This window comes from Cupressus sempervirens, chromosome 10, assembly GCF_028749045.1.
Source record: "Cupressus sempervirens isolate cs-2001-9-10 chromosome 10, ASM2874904v1, whole genome shotgun sequence".
In the NCBI taxonomy this organism is placed as follows: domain Eukaryota; kingdom Viridiplantae; phylum Streptophyta; class Pinopsida; order Cupressales; family Cupressaceae; genus Cupressus; species Cupressus sempervirens.
Genome location: NC_143127.1, coordinates 597,368,351 through 597,389,725, shown reverse-complemented (window position 1 = coordinate 597,389,725; position 21,375 = coordinate 597,368,351). Strand labels below are relative to the sequence as shown.

The 21,375-nt window shown below is 34.4% G+C and overlaps 1 pseudogene; it reads left to right on the top strand.

The window, feature by feature from the left end:
- The first annotated feature begins 9,381 nt into the window (after nt 1–9,381).
- On the top strand, nt 9,382–10,641 carry LOC149535274 (uncharacterized; annotated as a pseudogene).
- Nucleotides 10,642–21,375: the final 10,734 nt, after the last annotated feature.

Below are 21,375 nucleotides of genomic sequence, written 5' to 3'. Positions count from 1 at the left end.
TTCAAGTTGAGAATCCTCCTTTTTGCCAAGCTAATTCTTTCATCCTGGTCTTTCCTTTTCTCAAGACTTTTTAGATTCCTGGCTCCTTCCATTTAACCCACCTTCTCCTTAACCTCCTCCAACTCATGAAAAAGCCACTTGATTGACCTAAAATTATCAATCGTGCTATTGCAAGCATTGTTCAAAAGGTTCATCCCAGTTTCCTTGGCTTTATTAGAGATTTCCACAATCGCAGGGTCAATTAGCTCTTATAGCCACAACTCCTCCTAGTTCTCTATGAGAATCTGGGGATTCATCACTTCTCTTAAAATACCCATTTTCATTGTCCTCACATTAAAATTCCTCCTGTCTTTGACTAGCACTTCCCCCCCCCCCCCCCCACCCATCTCCAATACTATCATTTTTCTACTTATTTGGTTGGGCTTGAGGATGGATAGGGGATAGAGGTAGTGAAGACATCTCTGGTTCCTGTTACATCCTCTCATCCTCCAATCCCACCTGCTTGTGTTTCTTCCCACCCTAGTCTTCGTTTTTATCCTCTTGCTTCTCCTTATCCTCATCTACAGTCTCCATGTCCTCCTCTTCATCACTGTAGTCCTTCTCCTTGTTCTCAGGCATCTTCTAACCATGACCCCTAGGGCTTTTTCTACTAGGAGTAATGGGAGAAGGAAACTTCTTATCATGAGGTGTAACTTTTTTACCAAAGGAAGTTAACCCCACTTCCTTAGAGCTAATGCTTTGTATATCATCTGAGTCAAAGGAGTAGCTTGAACTACCATTTTCCTCTTTCCCAACCTGAGAGGGGATGTTACTTATCGTCTGAGCCTTAAAGTGCTCATAGATAAGCAATAACAGCCCCTCTTGCAAAGTAGGGTTAAAAATGAGCTTCTTTTTTAAGCTAGACACCGCCTTGCTCATGGAAGTCAACAAATAGAAAGGAAATGAAACTTTACTATCATGCCAAAAATGATTCAAAAGAATAAAATGGTGGGTGTGAACATGATCAAACCTAGGGTCAAGAGTAATGTACTCGGTGATGATGCGTAGAACATACCTCCATAGTTTCATTATGGAATTTGGATCATAGAACATATCACTCTTTTTTAGGGCATTCAGCTCCTTAGTGTTCTTCACAAAGTCCTTCACTGGATTGGCCGAGAGCTTTTTGCCCCTAAATAACTTAAAACCCTCAATCAGAATCTCAGTTATAGTCTAAATCACCTCCTCTATTATCAGAAACGAAACCCCATTCACCCTGACTCTACCATCCTTCCATGAGTTGACCATGTTGTTGGTCACATCTTGATCAAAACCATGCAACTTCATGATATATCTTGCAATCCCACCCTGTTCCAACTTCTTCCACACTTTGTCCCTACTTCTCCATGTTTCCATCTTTCCCACCGGTTCTTTTTTGCACCTTTCACCCACCATTTTAGCACTTTGCACTCCCACAATTCTCATAAGCATAGCACACTGTACCTTTTCCACCTAATCGGGAACTTTTTGTTTACAAAAAATGTTGAAGAAATTAACCTTATAGTAGCATAGGTTGCATATGCAAAAAATGACCCATAAAGCATGTTGAATAAACTATAATGAATTCCACCTCTTGCACTTTCCAATACAACCTTTATGAATCATACCCTTTCCCCAAAAACCATTCCTAGTCATAATTGCAAATTGATCTTCTTCATACTCCCTTGGATCTTATCTAGCTCGATTAGGCTCTTAACATCCACTAGAAAACTCTTTCTCGATTGCCAAGTCATCTTTTGGTTAGATCCAACACCTTTATTTGTGAACCAATTTTCCACCAAGTTTGCTTCTCGAAAAATGTGAGTGATGTGGAATCTATTAAATTTAATAAGAGTCTCACATGTTTCTTCAATTAGATTTGAAATTGACCACAAATAATGAGAATTGCCATTAATATATTTTATAATGTTATTTGAATCCCCTTCAAGCCAGAGATTAGTAACTCCAATTTCAAAAGCCAGTTTCACCACATGGCAAGTAGCACTTGCTTTCGTAAAGTGATTAGTTTGGAAACCTAGGGGGAGAGAGAAGGCCCCTATTCCCTCGCCAAATTCATTCATTATTATGCCTCCACTTCTTGATGAGCTAGGATTTCCCTTGGAGGCCCCATCAAAGTTGGCTTTATGCCATCGTTCTAGGGGGAGAAGCCACTTGGCTTGTTATCTTTTTAACATTTTGTCTTTTTCCTTCTCAATTTTTCTACCACTAGCTTCGATATCTCCCCCCTTCCTTACTAGGTAGTTTTCCTTTATATTTTTATAAATCTTCTTCATGAGAACTATGGCCAACTCCTCTCTATCTCTAAAGATTCTATTGTTTCTCTCCTTCCATATGCTCCAGTAGTAGTGAGGTAAGATCCAAGTACTTAATTCCCACAAAACAAATAGATTGAACAAACTTTTCCATTGGCTGAAAAAATCTAGGAGATTATCTAGCATGCACCAGCTAATCCCTAAGTCTTGGGTAAGGAAATCCCAAACATCCCTTGAGTAGGAATAGTGAATGAACAAGTGATTGCCTATTTCCAGCTAATTCTTACATAAGATACATCTACTTGGCATAACCTATCCTCTTTTTATTAGGTTATCTTGAGTGAGGATTTTATTCTGTAGGGCCTACCAATAAAATATATTGATTTTTGGTATGAGGCCAGGGAGCCAAACTCTCAACCATGGAGGCTTCTCTTTTAAGATCTAAAGAGCCATATAACCTGAAGCAATAGAGTAGTTTCCATTGGAATTGTCCCCCCAAATCATTTCATCCCACTTGTTACTAAGAGCCATAGAATTTAACATTATCATGATTGGATTTAGATCTTTAGAGATAATAGATAGATCTTTCCAACCTTGGTTGTTCCTAAAGTTACTAACTTTTAGCCCAAAATGTTCAATACAGTCATTCACCCAAACTTCATAGACATGATTGTTCATAAGGGGACCCTGAATTAGCCAACTATCAAACCAAAATTAGATATCCTCCCCATTCCCCAATTTCCAAGAAACTTTTGCCTTAGCTAAGTCCCTAACTTTCAGAAAACCATTCCAAATAGTAGATCCTCTAGGAATATCCTCACTAAAAAGGGTGAACTGAATTGAAGGTCTCTTAATATACTTGTTAACCAAAATGTCTCTCCATTCCCCAGTGCTGTTGAAGATACACCATAATTTCTTTGCCAAAAGAGCCTTATTGAGATGAGTAAGCTTCCTTATACCAAGACCTCTATATTTCTTAGGGAGACAAACTTTGTCCCAAGAAACTAGAGGATATCTTTTTTTCCCTTCTACACTAGTTCATAAGAAATCCCTCTTTATTTTCTCCATCCTCTTAGCAAATTTCACTGGAATCACAAAAATACTCAAAGTGTACACAGGCAAGTTCTGAAGGGTGGATTTAACTAGTTGGCATTTTCCAGCTTGGTTAAGGGTGGCACCTTTCCAACCTACTAACTTTTTGCTGAACCTATCCATAATATCATTCAAAAAAGAGTCAGGAGGAATCATTCCCAAAGGGAGCCCAAGGTAAGTAGAGGGAAATTTTCCCACTCCACAACCCAGAATCCTAGAAATTTTTTTGTCTGTCCTCTAGGGTATTAATAAAGTACAATGAGCTCTTATCCTAGTTAATAAGCTAACCCAACCCTCTAGAGTAGATATCGAGGACTTCCTTCATAGATTTTGCCTCCTTAATTGAAGCCTCCCCCCCCCCCCCCACACACAATGATAGTATCATCAACAAATTGCTGATGTGAGAAAGGATCACTTTTAGAGGAAGGTTTTATCCCTTTGATTCTACCTTCCTTCTTCTTTCTCTCAATAAGCCTACCTATAATTCAGCCAAGATAATGAAGAGAATAGGTGAGAGAGGATCTCCTTGATGAAGACCTCTAGAGGGTTTGAAAAAAACTAAAGGAGCTCCATTAACCAAAATAGCAAGTGAGGAAGTAGAAACAAGCTGAGATATTATCTTACAAACTTTTAAATCAAACCCAAAAGCCTTGAGCACCATATCAAGAAAAGACCAGTCAACTCGGTCATAAGCTTTAGAGAGGTCCAATTTAAGCAACATCCATTCCTATTTTCCCTTTCCATAGAGTCAATCACTTCGTGCACCATCATGATCAAGTCTAAAATATATCTACCCGGGACAAAACCCATTTATTGTTGTGATATGATCAACAGAAGGAGCTTGAGCAACCTAGAAGTAAGCACCTTTAAAATAATCTTGTAAAAGGAATTGCATAAACTAATAGGTCTAAACTTGTCCAAAGAGTTATCCCTAGGCACTTTGGGAATGAGAACCAAGAAAGTGGAATTAATCTCCTTAAGAATGCTCTTGGCTCCAAAGAATTCCTAAATAGCCTTCACCACATCTTTCATCACCCCCTACCAATACATTTGAAAAAAGAAGGTTGGAACCCCATCTGGGCCTAGAGATCTATCAAAAGGCAAAGAAAAGAGAGCTTCATGAACTTCAAAAGTAGTAGGAATAGCTCGAAGCATTATATTATGGTGAGGTTTGATGATCTGAGGAATGCAAGAAACAATGTCTTCCTAGTCCACCTTAGATAGAAAAGGGTCCCAAGACAAGAGAGAGGAGAAGAAGGATACAACTTCAGCTGAGATATCATTCTCCTTAGTTAGCAGATCCTACCCTTTCCTGATACCAACAATTTTGTTATTAGCTCTATACTTGAGAGTGGTTAGATGAAAGAACTTCAAATTTTTATCTCCATCTTTAAGCCAGTTAATCCTAGATCTTTGTCTCTAGAATTTCTCCTCTTTGTTGATAATATTATGTAAGTCTAAAAGAATAGACAACTCAACCCCCCTATTAAGCTCATCATACCCATCCTATTGAATAGAGGCTTGAATAGAAATAAGTTTATTAGAAAAGTCATCTTTCTCAAGAAAGATGTGGCCAAAATCATATTTGTTCCAAACTTTAACCATCCTCTTTACATTACTCAGTTTCTTGGAAACTCTAAACATAGCAATGCCTTCCACATCTATTCTTCACCAAAGATTAAATTTATCTAGAAGATTAGGATGAGTGGTCCACATTTTTTGAAATCTAAAAGAGGGGTTCCTTTTATGTCCTATAGGAACAACTGAGAGGGAGATAGGAGAATGATTAGAACCCACTCTAGGAAAAAGAGCTAACTTACAAGAGGAAGACTACAACTAATCAGGAGAGATTAAAGCTCTATCCAATCTGACTTGGATACAATCCTACCCAATATGTTTGTTTGACCAAGTAAAGGCACCTCCCATTAGATCTAGATCCAAAAAAGTCAAACCATTGATGAAGCTAGAGAGGTCTTGTTTACTTTCCCAGTCCAGAGTTAGACCACCCATCTTCTCATCATCCATAAGAGGGGTATTAAAATCTCCCATAATGATGCCTTTCTTTAAATTACTACTCTACACTAGCTCTCCTACTTTAGTCCATTAATTCTTTCTTTCTCTTTTATTGTTAGGAGCATATAAATTTAGCAAAAACTAGTTTTCATTGGATTGAATATGATAAACTTTACAAAAAAGAATATTACCTTCATTAAAAATTGATTCAACTCTAAAATGCTTGTTATTAAATAGAGTCAGTGGACCACCAGAAGCACCCTCTAAATCTAAAGCCTCCCCACTCATCATGTTACTAAACTTAATTTTCCCCAAAAAATCCTTTTTCATCTTAGTTTCTTGGATCATCATAATATCAGGTCTCTGATCTCTGATCAAATTCCTAATAAATTCCTATTTGTGGACACCATTTAGGCCCCTAATATTCCATGAAATAATCTTCATTTTCCATTCTTGGAACACTCCTGAAGAGTTCACTGGCACCAATTTTCCAAACATCTTCCGGTCTCCTCCTCTTTGGTTTGCTTCTCTATTTTTCTACCTCTTCTAGCCATTGTTCCCACATTCAGTTTACAGTTGCTTTTGGTCTCCACTGAAGAGGCCAAAGAAGGTTCTCTAACATATTTCTTCTTAGGCTTAAGGGAAAGAAAAGCTTCTCTTTCCAATTCAATGTCTAACAACCTAGATACAATAAGATCATTCTTTGGAGTACTTGGAAGATCCTCCCAATCATCAAGAACCTTCTCTAAAACATCATTCTCTGCAACTCTTTCATCTCCTAATCTAGAGGAAATAAGATTATCCTCTAGACCTTGATAGATAATTATATCCTTCTTTACTCTATCCTTTTCTTCTTCATTGGAGGCAAAATCACACCCCCCTTTAGACTCTTCAATGATCCCATCCGAATCAGCCTCCAACATAATCTATTGTGAAGCTTCCTTACATTCAATTACCACAAGATTAACCTATTGCTATTTTTGATGTTGCTTCCATGACCTAATATTCCACTATTTCTTGAATGTTATCTTGAATTTCATTTGGGTCATTTGCCTCTATTAGTTTCTTTAGATCAATGGATCCATCAACATTTAAAGATTTCTGGGCCAGCTCCAAAATTTGAGTTTGGGTAACATCCTTCTTATCTTTGGTCTGAGTCATTACAATAGAAGATGATAGCTTTTGATTTCCATTCTTCTTAACTTCTACAGCCTTCTGACTAGCCATTTTAGAACCATCCTTTTGGCCTAAGATGGTGGTCTTCTTCTTCCAAACTTTCTTGTCCCTATTGAGAGAAGAAGAAGAAAGAATCTTCTTCTTTTCCATCTTTGCTTTCAGACATTGAAAAGCCTTATGCGTAGTCTTTAAACAATGAAAGCATCCAAAAGGTACACTCTCATAGTTTAATTGTTGAATGTGAGTATTGAGTTTAGACTGGAAACACACCACTTCTGGCATATCATCCCCTTCCCTAACTCCTATATAGATCCTTGCATAGGTTAGTCTACACTTAGAAGCAGTGATAGGATCAATAGATAAAAGTTCTCCAAACAAACTGGCCACACCCAAAAAAACATCCTCATTCTAGAATTCCAAGGGTAGCTCAGGGAGTCTAACCCATACTAGAGCTTGCTAAAAAAAGGATTCATTTAAGTCCAATTTTGAAGACAATTTTTGTAACACTAGTATTTCTTGTCCTATGCTCCAGGGCCCTTCACATAGAATATTAGCCATTTCCTCATTACAAGTGAAGTCAAAAGAGAGAAACCCCTTTGCCATCACGGTAAAATTGACTTGACCTTTTAGATACCATTTCTTCATGGTGAAGGACCACACCACATTGATGTTTGGTCTTTGACCAATAAACTTCCCAACCAATGTAGAGGCCATTGAAACAATATTGTGATCAACTAATTCATCTGGAATAGCAATCATGCATGATCCCTTTTCCAGACTTGAAACAATCTTAACTGGAGGGAAAGATGACTTACCAGAGGGTTTGAAACCAAAGAGCAAGGCCCATTTTGCTAGAAGATTCCCTGGCCTATCCACCTTGGGTTGCATTTTTGGCCTATCTTGGAGTCTTCCAAAAACATGTGGGTCCCATCCCCATTTTTACCTCTCCACACTCTGCCTGAAACCACTCCTTTGTACCTAGTTTTCAATTTCCTCCTCCCTGAGGATTCCTTTCTCAGACCAAATTTTAAATTTGAACATGTGCTTTTGGTCTGCTCCCTCTCGCCATAATGGGTTTGATTTGACATGTAGTTTGATGCCTATGTTATAATGCCTAATGTTTCATATTTATTGACCATTGTTTTAAGTTCTAAATAGAAACTCCACATATAGCACAGTAAAGCAATCATTTCAAATTCTGACTTCCTGGTTCAGCTTCTATCAAAAATAATTTCATGCCTATATATAGTTGAGGGGTGTTCTTATGCTCATGTTTATAATGTTTCGAAGTTGATCTAATTTCATAAGAGAATCTCCACTCCATTGTTTTAATTACCCAAGACCATAATATCTTGTTGCATTTGTTCAACACCCCTCAATATATGTTAGAACATCATATGCTATAGGTTCTCTTGGTCCACCAAATTCTATACCTCCATAAAGATTGGGCTATGATACAGTTTGAAATTTTTGAAATGAATGGTGCTCTGGAATATCATGATATTAATCACAATGATCAAGTCCTCCAGGGAAATTTCTAGCCTTTCATTATATAGATTGAATCTATTTTTTTTACTTGATCTTATCAAAAAGATGCGCATATTATAGCCAAGAGAGCAAGGTTGTTGAAATCATAACTATTATCCATGCTCAATGATTGTTGAATTCATATGCTCTCATTACCTACATACTTCAAATCCATGTTTCATGTTTAGACTAACTTGATGGCAAGGCACATCAACATTCAATGTTTCACTTTTAACCAAAAAGGTGTTAAGCTTTCCCTTAAAGATCTTATCATCATTTGTTCCTCAACTTCATGATGAGAAGTTGATGCCTCATATTCACTCCCAACTACATGTGATACATAAGGCATCAAGTGTTGTAGTATTCCTAGATAATCCACTATGGTATTCTCCTCATCATGACTTATAGTGTCTTGAAGTATATTGTTTGAATATAATTAGTGGGTAAGATATAGATCTATTTTTCTATCATTTGACATTTTAGATATGAAATCTTAACACATTGGTAAGAATATATTTTCAGATTTTCTAAAAATGAATGATTGTATATTCAATTAAGCTATTATATTTAATGAAGCATGCATTACATTTCCATTATTTATCTTCCAAATTAGTCCTATTTCAAAGATTTAACATGAAATGCAATCAATGTATGTTATTTATATTTTAATATATTGTTAAAACACCTTGGAATTGATACTTATCAGCCATTATGATTAATAGTATAAACTTTTTATTCCTGTGCACTAGTACTTTGTCTATGGTAGAAAGGATTCTGTAATGTAATTTTCCTTGTAACAATTAAAAATTCTTGGTATTTTATTTGGCAAAATGTGTGTCACTAGTTATTGTTTCGTGTATGGTAGATAGGATTATATTGTGTGTAATTCCCTTGTGATAATTGTATAATGTTGGTCTTTTGTTTGAAAATATTTGTGCCACTAGTAATTGCTTGCAACCTTTCATCCATCTGATTTGGGCATGAGTTGTGCAAAGATGCCCAGTAGGACTCTACATTCCATTTCAATCTATTTACACTATCACTTATTTTATCAAGTGGATGGTAACCTAATTCGCCATGGTGGTGAAAAGAAGTAGAATTGATTCATAGTTTTAAATAAGTCATTAGCATTGGGATTTGAAAATCAAATGAGTTGAATGTGTTAAAATTATTTACAAGTTCAAGAATTTTAGGCAGATGATGTAAAAGTAAACCTTTATAACTATTCCACTTTTTCTCTTGGCCCATATTTGGCTAGAAGCTAGTGAAGCACAAATGGAAAATGAATTATTTTGGACCAAGAAAACATGTTAATGGTTAATGTAGCTTTTATGGGAACCATTATAGTGGACTATCATATTGTTATAGTCTCTAGATTAGGAAAGCTTCAACATGGAAAAATTCAAGTTGCTACAGATTACTCAGACTCAACGTCTACTTCTTTTCACAACCATAGTGAATCAAGTTCCCATCCACTTGAAGAATAATTGATAGTATAAACTCTAAGAGGCAAGAGTCAAGAATCTCTTATGTTGAATTAGCTAAGAGCATTGTTGAGGAAAATCAAAAGGCAATATTGGGGCATCTAGGAATGATTCATCATTAGGTATGTCAAGAAACTTCCTTGAATAAGTTGGAATATGCAATTGATGACTATGGATAAGTCATCTTTGATTTGAATGGTGATGATTAAATTTTTTGAAGCCTTAGGGTGAAAAATCCTATGAGTTTTTACGTTGGGCTAGATGATTCGCTAATCTATGGAGAGCAAGAAAGAGCTACATTAAAAAATCCTATGAGTTTCTTCATTGGGCTGGATGATTCACTAATCTATGGAGAGCAGGAAAGAGTTGCAATATTTTATTTTAAAATGGTAAAGATGCCAAGGACAAGTATGATTATGAAGAGCACCTGTATTTTATTGGTAATGAAGGATATGACTCAAACCATTCTAAAACTCCAAAACATTAGGTAAAACTAGACACCATGATTACAGTTTATCCATTATATTTTACAAAAAATATGGTCAAATAAGTTTCTATAAACTATTCTAAAATAGATAGATAGACCCTATAATGACATTATAATAATTAGACTTCTAAGGCCCACTATGATGGAAAAAGAATCTTATTTATAGAGGTTTTTAAATGGTAAATAATACTTGAGCGGAGATGACATTTGTATAGAAGAAAATAATGAGTTCAGTAATAGAAATGGAGAACCAACTGCATATTCTAACAAAGGAGAAGACAAAATGCAATTGGAAAATCAAAGTATTTATAAATTGGAATATATGTTAGACTCAAGATATTAAGATGTTACTGATAGTGGTATGAACGCTGGTGATCCTAACTTATTGTCCATGATAGCACCTGTAGATGAAGAATCTTGGACTATAGGATTAGAATGTGATAGTGACTCAATTAATTCATCAATATATAATCTTGAGACTCTTAGTATTCAAATTATATCTAATTATGGTGATTATTCTACTATCAAGGTGCAATATTTTCAGTAATCCAAAACTCCTCCCCTAAAATAAACTCATTCCAACAATAGCTTGAGATATTAACTTATGGCCTACTACAAAGTACAAATGAAACCCTCATCAATGTCAGGTAAATAAAAAGGATAAAATACAGTTTTGGAAAATATAAAGACCCTCATGTTTCTTTTTGTTGATACCCAAACAATATGAAGTAGATACAAAGAACATATGAGTTATGGCCTGTGTAATAAGGATAAAACCATGGAAGTGCATTTGTTCAAACTTTAAATTAAAGCATATGTAAGGTGTTTTAAACAATTTTCCAAGCATAAATCACATAGAATACTATAAGCTATGGGAGCTTGCAACATAGACTTGAAATTCTCAAGAATAAAGTAAACAATGTATCAATATGCCCAAAGGATGAAATTTGAAAGGTTTTTCACCATATAAGCCCCAAATGACCAAGTGTATATAGAGAAAGAGAGACATGATTTTGAAAAATGAATTGGAGTTCATGCAAAATTTATAGAGAAAGAAAAAACACTTTTCATGGTATTATAACAACATAGCTCTATCTTATCCCCAAATCACAAACAAACAAGCTTGAAGTACCTATACATATTAGTGTCTTGCGAGATCTTTTTCAGAATAAACTATTATATTCAAGGTCTCAAATTGGCAGATTTTTACAACTTTGAGGTACAATAATGGATACCTAGAAAGTTGGTTCATTGCACTAATCGGCTAGATACCACAGTGACTATCAAAATGGAAAGGAGTGACGAAGGGGATAAAATTTGTTTTGTTTCAGAAGTGGTAGACGAAATGGGTGGCTTGTGCTGCTTTTTTTTTCTTTTGATATTTAAGTTTTTCTTTTCTTTTTAATTTAATACAATTAAAATAATTTAAGGCTTAAGGCTTAAAATGTAAAATAATAATTTATTGTTTAAGACAAAAAATTACCTTTTTTGTTAAAATTTATCTTTAAAATAAATTTATTTGTAGTAAGGAATGTTCCAATAATTGTACATAGATTTCAATATTATTGATGATTAGGAGAAAATGTCTTCATTTCATATAGTAAGTTATAGTGGAAAAAATTCATTAAATCTAGAACATCTAAATCATAAATCAAATTTTGTTGCTTTCTAGTGTATCTCTCTAGATAAATGAAGGGCTTAAAGCTAAGGTTTTTGACTTTTGGGTATTCATAGATCTCTTGTAGGGACTATGGAGCACAAAGTGGTCAAAAAATTTCATTTCAAAAAAAAAAAACCAATAGTTGTGATTAAATGTCATTGTAGTCTTTTTGGTCAACTACTATCAATGCATGTATGATCCACTATTAGTTCATGTGTTTTAATTTTTGGGGGCTCTTTATAAAGTGGCAATTGAAGGGTATCTATGATCAAAGTATCATAGTTATTGAACCCACTATCTGGATCTCTTCCTCGGAGAAAATGAAGAATTAAAAGTTATAATAATATTTACATAAAATTAAAAGAGAAATTTAAGTTAAGGTAAAAAATAAGAAGTATAAAGATAAAATGAATTAAGGTAATGTTTCATGGCCTAATGATGAGTTATGAACTATTGACTAATTCTACATTTGGAAGCAACATTGTATATGTGATATAGGATGAATAAACACTCACATAACCTTAAGTTTGATTGAATATATATCTCATTTAATATTATTGTTTTATATTGTTGAATGTTATAATTTCAAAGGAGTAATAATAATGTATTTAATCATTTTTGTTTAGGTGATATATTATTAGTGACTGGTCACTTATTTATTCATTTTTATTTAGGTGACTAGTTATGGGTGAGTAATTATTCAGTCACTTATTTGATAGTTTATTTAATCATCTTTATTTGGTTGATCTTGTGATTTTACCCTGTGACCAAATCAGTCACTTATTTAGTCACCTATAGTTTCAAATTGTAAAAATATAGTAGAATGTGATCAGTTTTAGTCACATGACTAAAAAATTTAGTAGTTTGACTTAGATTTTTAGTCACGTAGTCACATATTTACCAAAATGTAATAGTGGAGGAACCTGTCCTAAGGAGAAGTCTTTTCAAGACTAGATGTAAGATGGCTGGAAAATGTTGCAAGGTGATCATTGATAGTGGAAGTTCTATAAATTTGGCATCAGAATAATTGGTTACAAAGTTTCAATTATAGAGGTTGGAGTATCCTTAACCTTATCATGTTTCATGGATCAAAGATGAGCATAAGATATTGGTAAGTGAACAATGTTTTGTGAAGTTCAAGATTGGACATTATTTTGATGAAGTTTTGTGTGATATTATGCCAATGGATTGTTGTCATATTATTTTGGATGGACCTTGGAAATATGATAGATATTCTATACATTGATGGAATATTGAATCAATACACTCTTTGGATGAATGGGAAAAAGTAAATATTGATGCCTTTTATTGAAAGTTCAGATGAGGTTAATTGTACTACTATGATAATTTTCATGGTTAATGGAAAGTAATTTGAAAATGAAATGAAGAAGAATTAAATCTATTTTTCCATAATCCCTAGGAGATTGAGTTGTGTTAGTAGTGATCAAATGACAAAAGCTAATGGTAATCAAGTGAAAATAGAAACTAGTAGTATTGACAGAGTACCAATGGAAATTAAAAAATTACTAAAGGAGTATAAATATATTTTTATAGAGGACATACCTGATGCTTTACCTCCAATGAGAAGTATAAGTCATTACATGGATTTGATTTCTGGAGCTAGTTTTCTAAATAAAGCACCATATAGATTGAGACCTACTAAAAATGAAGAACTTAACAGACAAGTGCATGAGTTACTACAGAAAGTTTTTATTAGAGAAAGTTTGAGTCCATGTGTTGTACCTATTGTATTAGCACCTAAGAAGAATGGAGAATGGAGAATGTGCACTAATTCTAGAGCTATTAAAAAAATCATAGTGAAATATAGGGTTTTTATGCCAAGGATGGATGACATAATGAATTGTTTGAGTGGAGCAAAATATTTTAGCAAGATTGGTTTGAAAAGTGGCTATCATCAGATCAAAATCAGAGAAGGTGATGGATGGAAGACTTGTTTCAAGACAAAAAGATAGTTTGTATGAATGGTTGGTAATGTCTTTTGGTTTGACTAATGCACCTAGTTCTTTGATGAGATTGATGAATTAAGTTCTGAAGAGATTCTTGGTTATGTTTGTGATTATTTATTTGGATGATATTCTAATATTTCATAAGACTAAGGAAAAACATCTTGAGCATGTTAGACAAGTATTGCAGAGATTGAAAGAGGAAAAGTTGATGATTAATCTAAAGAACTATTCTTTTATGCAAGAGGAGATTGTGTATTTGGGATTTGTGATTTTATATGATGGATTGAAGATAGATCATGAGAAGGTTAAAAAAAAATTGAAATGGCCTACACCTAAGAATGTGGGTGAGGTAAGATCATTTCATGGTTTGGCTAGTTTTTACAGTAATTTTATAAAGAAATTTAGTTTTGTTTGTAATGCTATGATAAAGAAAATGAGAGGAGATAAAAAGGTATTGAAGTGGACACATCGAGCTGATAATAATTTTGAGATTTTGAAACAAAAGGTTGCTAAGTTACCTATATTGGCTTTTCTTGATTTCAATAGAGTATTTCAAGTTGAATTTGATGCAAGTGGTAGTGCAATAGGAGTTGTATTAAGTCAAGAAGGTAAACATGTTTCTTTCTTTAGTGAGAAGTTGAATGATGCTAAAGGGAAGTATTATGTGTATGATTAAGAGGTTTATGCTATTGTTCAATCATTGAAGAAGTGGAGAAATTATTTGATTCCTTAGGAGTTTTTGTTGTATCTTGATCATAAATCCTTACAATACTTAGGAAGTCAACATAAGTTGAATTAGAGAAATATGAAGTAGGTTGAGTACTTGTAGAGTTTCACATTTGTGATTAAGAATAAAAGTGGTTTCACTAACCGAGTTTTTGATGCATTGAGTAGAAGACATTCTTGGCTGATCAAAATGAAAGTTGAAGTTCTTGGTTTTGATGAGATCAAGGAGTTGTATGATAATGATCCTAATTTTTTTGAGATGTAGAGAGTGAAAAGTACCTAGTTTGACAAAAGAACCAAGTAAGTTTGATGAGTATTTAAATCGAGAAGATATGTTGCTTAAGGGTATTTAGTTGTGTATTCCTAAGAGTTCTATGAGGTTAAATTTGATTAAGGAAAAACATAATACTGGATTGATTGAATATTCTAGAATTTATAAGATAGTAATTTTGTTAAAAGAGAAGTATTATTGGTCTCAAATGTATAAGGATGCTCAAACATTTGTAAAGAGTTGTGGCATTTGTGAAGTTGCAAAAGGAGTAAGTTAGAATATTGGTTTCTACAACTATTTATGTTCCTAAGAAACCTTGGAGTAACATCAGTATGGATTTTGTTCTTGGATTTCCTAAGATAGTAAAGCAGTATGATTCTATATTTGTTGTTGTGGATAGATTTTCTAAAATGGCTCATTTCATACTTTATAACAAGACATCATATGTCAAGCATGTTGCTGAAATTTTCTTCAAAGAAATTTTTAGATTGAATGGATTACCAAAAAGTATTATTTCTAACAGAGACAGTAAGTTTGTTATTTATTTTTGGAAGACTTTGTAGAAAAATATGGGTATTGAGTTAAATTTTAGTTCTACTTTCCATCCATAGACAAATGGATAGACAGAGGTTGTGAATAGAAGCTTGAAAAATTTATTGAGATGTTTAGTTGGAGATAAACCACATAATTTTGAGATGGTATTAGGACAAGATGAGTTTGCATATAATAATTCTATGAATAGGAGTATAGGAGAAACACCTTTTGAGATTGTCACTAGAATATAGCCTAAAGGGATGTTAGATTTAGGAGATGTTGTTGGAGAAGAGAAGAGAACTACTGTACAAGAAGAGTTTACTGATTCTATGAAGTCTTTGCATGAGGAAGTAAAGTTAAGATTTGAATAAGGTAATCTAAAGTATAAAGAGAATGTTGATAAGTCTAGAAGACATCATATTTTTGAAGTCGGTAATGAGGTGATGGTTCATTTGAAGAAATGAAGATTTCTTGTTGGAATATATAGTAAGTTAAAGATGAAGAATTTTGGCCCTTGAAAGATCTTGAAGAAGTTTGATAGTGGTAATGCTTATGAAGTTGAGTTACCTGATAGCATGGATTTATCTACTATATTCAATGTTGCTGATTTTTACAAATATCATGAGTCAGGTGATGATGTTTTTGTATCAGATAATTATCCTAGCAAGAAAATTAAAGACATTGAATAGATATTTCATCAAAAGGTTGGTTAGAGTACAAGAGGAAAAGATTACTATGAGTATTTCGTCAAATGGAACAATAGAAAAATTGAAGATGCTACATGGATTTCCCAATCTAAGTTGGATTTAGCTTAGGTTGTGACATCTCAATGATTCAAGAAAATCATTTCTTTCAACCTTGATTTTCTCATGTAGGAGCATCCTAGGTTGCACTGTTATCCTGCATCTTTACCAATTTTTCCAATTGCTACAAAATTCTCTATGTTTGTCGAGTTTGCAGTTGCTGCCAAGTTATCCTTTGGTTGTCAAGTTCTCCATGGTTTTTGAGTTCAGAATGGTTGTCGAGTTTCTTCTATTTTTGAGTTCCTTTGGTTGTTGATTTCTCTTTGGTTGTCGAGTTTAGAATGGTTGTTGAGTTCCTCTATTTTTTGAGTTCCTTTGGTTGCTGAGTTCTATTGGTTATCGAGTCTTGTTGAGTTTACTGAGTTATAGTATTTTGTTTTGTCCTTCATTTTTTGATTTGTCTATGTGTGAATTCTAGTTAGAGTCTACCTTTGCATTTAATTTAGTGTTAAGTATTTACTAAGAGCTAACTTGTGGCTTTATTTAGCATTTAATATAAGGTTTTTTTTTTTTTTTTGTATTTGCAATAGGGCAACTTGTGGTTGTACATGTATTTAAAGGGGTCTTTTGTAGATTTTTAGCAAGAAAGTAAGGTGAAATTAGTGTACATAGAGCAAAATAAAAGTGGAAATGCAAAGTGTAATCATTTTGGATTGAATCTAGATTGTAATATTGGTCATAACCTAGAAAGCCTTTTAGTTGGGCATGTACTTGATATTTTGTTGAATCTATGAAGGAATTTGTTCCTCTATCTCCTAAGTTTGTTATTATTTGGTGTTTATAATTTGTTGTGTTTACTCTTGTAGGAAGTTTGGATAGTTGGGTGTGCCTTTGGCCCTAGTTATCTCATTTTTTCTTGCATCAAGAACAATGATTCATATTCCCAATATGCATTCCTAGTATCAATTCCTATGCCTGACACCAAACAAGCTCTAAAGTTATTATTAGCTCCATATTCCAAAAACATTCAAACTTATTCAAGTCTAGAAATAGGGGAAAATGTTTCCTCAAAGATAAATCCTTCTTGTTGTAAAAAACCTTTGCATAGTAACCTTTCTTTGTTTCATACCACTTCTCTTTACTCATTCATTTTTTTGAATACCCACTTAATTTTGAAAACATTCTTATCTTGAGGTCTAGGAGCCAATTCCCAAGTCTCATTCTTCTTAATATGCTCTAATTCCTCTTTCATAGACTTAATAAAGAACCCATCTTTAAAAGCTCCATCTCAAGCCTTAGGTTCAACTTGAGATATTAAAATAGTTCTTGATACAAAGTGATATAATAACTAGGACCAAAGACTCACCTCGTTATAATACAAACCTCAATAAGTTAACATGATGGAAATACAATAACCAAGAAATAATACCAAAAGGAGAGACACTAATAGATCTATATTAATTCAATATTTTACTTCATACATACTAGGTTATAAAGTCTTCCTGGTTACATAATAATACAAATATTTAATTACAGATTAGATTCTTCATGTATTACACATGATCTATGATCTCTAGATCCAAAACCTAACCTACCTATAAGAATTCTCTCTACCTCTCATCCACATCAACCTAATACCAAACCTAAGACTAAACCTCTTTATTTATACTTTCCAAAAATAACTTATAGAAGATTCTAAATCTTCATTGGATAAAGTAAAGACCCAAATAGGTTGATACACTTCCCAAAGATTAGTCCCTATTGTCACAAAAGATTGCACCCTTGTTCAAATTTTTTACTTAAGGACAACCTTGTAAAACATGGAAACAGCCTCCAAGCTATAGGACTTGAACTATGAGGTTGAGTCTCTAGAGAAGGTTGGCTTTGTTTACTATATGGGTGTACCTAACTACACTTGGGGAGGAAAAAGAAGAAGGAATGCATGAAAGCAAATCTACCTACTCTAACCTAAGGGGTGATACACCAAAATAGAGTGTTCAAACCAATCTCCACCCATACATGCACACTTGAACTAAAATGACATCAAAGATATACATATCCAAACTTGTTTTAATCTAACAATCACATGCAGATGAGAAAACCAAAATAAATGAAAAAAGTAAGAAGAGAATTCACTTATATATCATTCATAGGCCAAACAGAGATAAAGTCATGCAAGGTTGCAGATATCCCCAATACACTCATTACTAATGAGAGGAAAATAGGTATTGCACAATACATCAATGGCTGAAGGAGATAAGGTAGAATGTCATAGAGTTTAAAGGAAAAGGGGATTTACAATAGCATGCCAAAGCAATTCCAGAGAAATAGAGAGGGCTTGACCTTAACAAAATTTACAAAAATTGCCTTTATAGCTTAGGCATAACTAAGATATTTCTATCCTAAACCAAACTCAACCACTTCCATTTAAGATTAAAGAGAACATTCATACAGATCTAGAGAACATTTGATCTTGGCATAGATTTATATGCAAGAAAAGCCAATATTTCACACAAAGTAGAGCCCTAAAAAGATAGAAATGGCACCATTTCATTGTTCTAACCAAGTAGATGGATAAAACTAGAGGTAGTTGAGTGTTGTCCTCCATTGTTTCTAACCCTATATTCATTCAAGAGTGGTTGGAATTGATCATGAAGATCAAATCGTGTAGAAAACCATCTCTTTTTCCTCTGTTCTAGCTTATAAATCAAAATTAGAAGGTCAACCCAGTCACACAACTAGAATAAGCCACATGGGCCAACCATGTTATTTCTTTCTGCTACCCCACAAAGTCTTCATAGGTTTGACCATGTTATCACCTTGACTATGCCAACTCCTTAACTACTGATGATTTATAATAGTGTCAGTTCTAACTATAATGTCCACTTAAATGTGTCTACCTTACTGATCCCATCAAGACATGTGGTGAAACCTTGCTATGTTGCTATGATTAAAGATCAAGAATTTCCACATAGCAATACAGAGAGACATCAATTTTGCTTCATCTGATGGGTCTAAAATTTTACCAAACCTATTAGTGCATTGGCCAATAAAAACCCATTCCTTTCCCAACTTGTCTGACACTTCATCCACATCACACCATGGTCCAAAAAAAAGGAAGGGCCCACCATACCGCATCAACTTGTCACTTTTTCACTATAACTAAATAATGTGCAACTTCCCCTAGCGACAAGGTGACCACCATGGATCTATTTGCATTGGACGATAGAAGGTAGAAGTAAGATCATGTGGGTTACCTCTTAAAAATTATCAAAAGCTTGGCCAGCAAAAAGCCTTTCGTATGCCAACTCAATCTGACTCATCACCCTATCACCCTACAACCCACCAAAGAACTTAGACTCACATAGACACGTGGAGTGACATCTCCATGTTGTATGAAATAAATGTCATGCAACTCTGCATAGCGACAAAGTGACAACTGTAGATCATCCTTGATATGATGGCAAGGAAGTTGTATGATGAACTGGCACATAAAAAGGAAGGGACACACCTTGCATAGTAATACTTTAGCCAATGAGAAACAAATGAAATGTTGATGTGCTCTAAAAGGAAAGGTTCCATCAAGATCAAAGTCAAACTGTTGTCTTGGTGTATGAGTTAAAGGGCTCGTAGTTGTGTATAGCAATAAAGTGATGACTATGGATCATCTTTGATCCTGGGAGATCTAATGGTGAATGAAAAATTGCAAGGGCTGAAAAAGATAACCTAGGAAAATTAAATACAATAAGGTTTTATTTTTGTTTATTTTCATATTTCCATTGGCATTTAAATATTTAAAAGTGGGAAGTGACCATTGGGTATTTTTCTAGATATGAAATATGAATTTTGGCAGAAGGATAAAATAACTAATAATTTTGGTGACTGAGAGGGGATGCTAGCCTGCTATGCATAAGACCAGTGACCTAAAGCATCCATTGGGTTATAGAGTCAATAAAAATGGGATCTATGCATTATGAAACCCTAAGCCTACCACTATGACAGAAAAATAGGAACTCTATAACTGAAACCATGAACCAAAGCCCTTTGCAACCTCAAACCTTCAAAAGTTGGCTATCTCACAAAGAGAAAACCTGTACTCATGCACTTCTTGGAAAATAGGAAAATTGAAAGAAAAAATACTCTACTATGTACATGATTTTGCATATATTCAAATTTAAACAAACCCATTGACTAGTTTGGTTAAATAGCTCCCCTTCCTCACAAGTTGGTTTCTCTTTTCATGCATAAGGGTAGCTAAAAATGGCAAGAAGCATAAAAAACATACTGCCACATGAAATACCTTTCTTCCAATACTAAAAATGATGAAGCTTTCTAGCACTGGGGTGTTTTCTTGTGCAGAAAGGCATACTTGCTTCTCTTTGTGATCTTCATCCTTATGCTCAGGTGTAAGCATGAATGGGAGCAACTTAATGATTATTATAAAGCTAGGTTCCTTATGGGGCATCCTCTTGATGGTGCAGGGGTAAAGGAATCATCCTTGAGCACTTTATTGTGCTCTACAATGGTAGTATCTTTCTAGTTTGGAAGTGGCTCCTCCTCCTTTTGTGAAGGAATGTTTTTTCACATCTTGTTCATGTTGTTCATGAACTACTTCATTGAGGGTCACTAGTATGGTGTGATTCTCTACCTGTTGTTGTTGCAACTCATGATCATCTGGTGAAGGAGTGGACTGCTTCATGTCCAAGGAAGAATAAAACATCTCCAAATCATTCCAAAAGGTCTCCTTGTTAGAATCCTTTTGCTCTACTGCAAAAATATGCATAGACTAAGGGACAATCTCATGCATATCAACATGTTCCTCTTCAAGGACAAAGTTATTCTTGAGGCTCTCTTTTCCATGTTCCATATCATGGGGAACTATCTGCTACAACAAATGGTTTTCTTCTTGCTCAACTTCTAGCAGATCCTTAATTTTTTGGTAAGGGCTCAAAAGCCATGATTAGTTCCTCAAGGGGAGGAACAACCTTTTCTTCTTGTTCTTCTTCAACAAAGGAGGGAAGCTCTTCAAATAAGAGGATTGGATCCTCTTCCTTTTTTTCAATAGTTATCTATTTTTCCTCATCTATATGCTACAACTCCTCCCTTGGAAGCTCTATGGGTTTGGATTCACTCTCCCAAAACTCCATATTTGGACCATCAAGAGTCCATGTAACTAGTCCATCTTGGAATAGAGAAATAGTGATAGGTCTAGGGGGTTCATGACTAACCCAACTTTCTTTTGTAGGGGGTGGAGAGGCTATGATAGGAGGTTCTTATAATGAAGGGGGCTTCTTGAAGCTTGGAATGACATACTTTGGAGAAGTGGGGGCATCTTCCTTGTTGGCTTGAAAATGAGCTGACTAGAGCCTCAATTCCTCCTCTCTTGATACAACAACTTGCCTTA